Source organism: Triticum dicoccoides, unplaced genomic scaffold, assembly GCF_002162155.2.
Source record: "Triticum dicoccoides isolate Atlit2015 ecotype Zavitan unplaced genomic scaffold, WEW_v2.0 scaffold64680, whole genome shotgun sequence".
NCBI classification, from domain to species: domain Eukaryota; kingdom Viridiplantae; phylum Streptophyta; class Magnoliopsida; order Poales; family Poaceae; genus Triticum; species Triticum dicoccoides.
In genome coordinates, this window is record NW_021288816.1 from 31,127 (window position 1) to 33,653 (window position 2,527).

The window sequence follows — 2,527 nt, forward strand, 5'->3', positions numbered from 1 at the left end:
GGTCTCCCGTGCTTGGCCAGTGCACCGGATGGACGTCTCCAACGCCTTTCTCCATGGTCACCTCGAGGAGCAGGTCTTCTGCCAGCAGCCCACCGGATTTGTTGACCCGGCGCTTCCCGACCACGTGTGCCTGCTTTCGCGGTCCTTGTACGGACTCAAGCAGGCTCTGCGCGCTTGGTACCAGCGCATCGCGGCGTTCCTACACCAGCTTGGGTTCCGTTCCACCCGCTCGGACGCGTCACTCTTCGTCTATCATCAGGGCTCTGACACAGCCTACTTGCTGCTCTATGTCGACGACATCATCCTGACGGCATGTACAGCTGGCCTCCTCAGCCAGCTCACTGATCGTCTTCGCGCTGAGTTCGCCATCAAGGACTTGGGTCCTTTGCACTACTTCCTCGGTCTTGAGGTGGTGCGACGTCCGGATGGCTTCTTTCTTCATCAGCGGAAGTACGCTCATGAGCTCCTGGATCGCGCTGGCATGCTTAACTGCAAGCCCGCCGCTACGCCTGTTGATATGAAGGCCAAGCTCTCTGCCTCGGATGGTTCTCCTGCTTCGGATGCTGCATTCTACCGGTCCATCGTTGGTGCTCTCCAGTATCTCACTCTAACTCGACCGGAGATTCAGTACGCCGTACAACAGGTGTGTCTTCATATGCATGCTCCTTGAGATGTTCACTGGGCCGCTGTCAAGCGGATTCTTCGCTACGTCTGCGGCAATATGGAGCTTGGCATCACGCTCTTCGCCTCTGCCGACACCGCCCTCACCGCCTATACCGATGCAGACTGGGCGGGCTGCCCTGACACTCGTCGCTCCACCTCGAGCTATTGTGTCTTCCTTGGACCATCACTCATATCATGGTCGTCCAAGCGGCAGCCTACGGTCTCTCGCTCCAGTGCTGAGGCTGAGTATCGTGCGGTGGCCAACGTCGTCGCCGAGTGTTCGTGGCTTCGCCAGTTGCTTCAGGAGCTCTCTTGTCCTGTGAATCGTGCTACGGTGGTCTACTGTGACAACGTCTCGGCTGTCTACCTCCCCGCCAACCCGGTCCATCATCGTCGGACCAAGCATATTGAGTTAGATATCCACTTTGTTCGGGAACAGGTGGCCCTTGGCCATATTCGTGTTGTACACGTCCCTACTTCCCAACAATTTGCAGATATCATAACCAAGGGCTTGCCTACGGCGTCATTTGACGAGTTTCGGTCCAGTCTTTGCGTCAGCAGCGGTGCCGCTTCGACTGCGGGAGGTGTTGAGTATATGCGTTGTGCATATGTGTGTATTAGGCCCACCTCCTAGTTCATTTTATAGCTGAGGTCGCAGCCCACCTCTTATACATCATATATACGTGCCTTTGCACATGAGCAATACGTTTTGCAATCCCAACAACATACAGAGAAGCGTCAAGCCAGCCACGAGGGCGGCCAGCCCGAGCGCTAGTACAGGCTCAGCACCAGCCTGAGCTGCCGAGCTCGGTTGTGGCGTTGTCTGTGTGCACCGCTGCCTCACCCCTCTCCTTCGGCATCTCACTACCTTGGACTGGACGTTGACCTGTACCTTCATGCCACCGGCGCAGTGCCCCGGCAGGCCGCAGATGAAGTACCGGGTCCCGACGGCGGCGAGCGGAATGACATCGTTGCCGCTCGGGAACGTGGCGACGGGACTAGAGCTGCTGCAGTTGTCGTAGGCAGTCTTGGTCACCTCCACCACGTTGTGCGCCGCAGCGGGGTACTGGAACCGGAGCTCGTCGCCGGTGTAGAACCTGATGGTGGAAGTCCATCGGGTGTAGTTTGTCCGGAGGTCCCACGACTCGGCCGGTGCGCCGACTGTGTAGGTGGCGCCGAGCGCCGAGCCAAACAGCGCGCGCCGCGGTCACTGCGGCAACAAGGAGAGCTCTGGTAGCTGCCGCCATGGATGAATGCCAATCGAGGGACTAGTAGTTGAGAACATGACCCGAGAAGGGCTGGAATGTTGAGATGATCGAGGGATGTATGATCGAGGTCGCAGCTCTAGTCTGGTTGTGTTGTAGCATGATGATACTCTGCGATATATACAGATGAGACGGTAGCTCGTTGAATGCGTCATACAGACTCTGTCAAATTAGAGCATTTGACTCACGCGTTGTTGTACGGGTCGATCTGGAAATTACAGCCCATAATTAAAGTGTGGGCTCGTTGAATAATCAAGGATGAGAAGCTGCTAGCCTACTGCATGATCGATTCCATACATACGTACTGCATAATAATAATAATAATAATAATAATAATAATAATAATAATAATAATAATAATAATAATAATAGGATGCTTCAACCGTTACATTTTTATGTTCGAAATTACTATTTCACATCTAGATGTGAAATACTTATTTCACATCTAAGTCCAGGGTCTTCCTTCGTGTGCCCCAGCCCTTCCTGCGTCGTTGGCCATTCCGTCCGGGGCGGCCACCAGCCCCCGTCCCTGCCCGCCGGGCAGGAGCGCCACCCACCCTCCTCGCGCCATGCGCTCCGCCTCCCCCGCCGGGTCGGCG

The 2,527-nt window shown here is 55.7% G+C and overlaps 1 pseudogene; it reads right to left on the reverse strand.

Annotated features, from left to right (window-relative positions):
* Positions 1–1,323: 1,323 nt before the first annotated feature.
* LOC119347346 lies at positions 1,324–2,003 on the reverse strand (annotated as a pseudogene).
* Between the last annotated feature and the right edge of the window lie 524 nt (positions 2,004–2,527).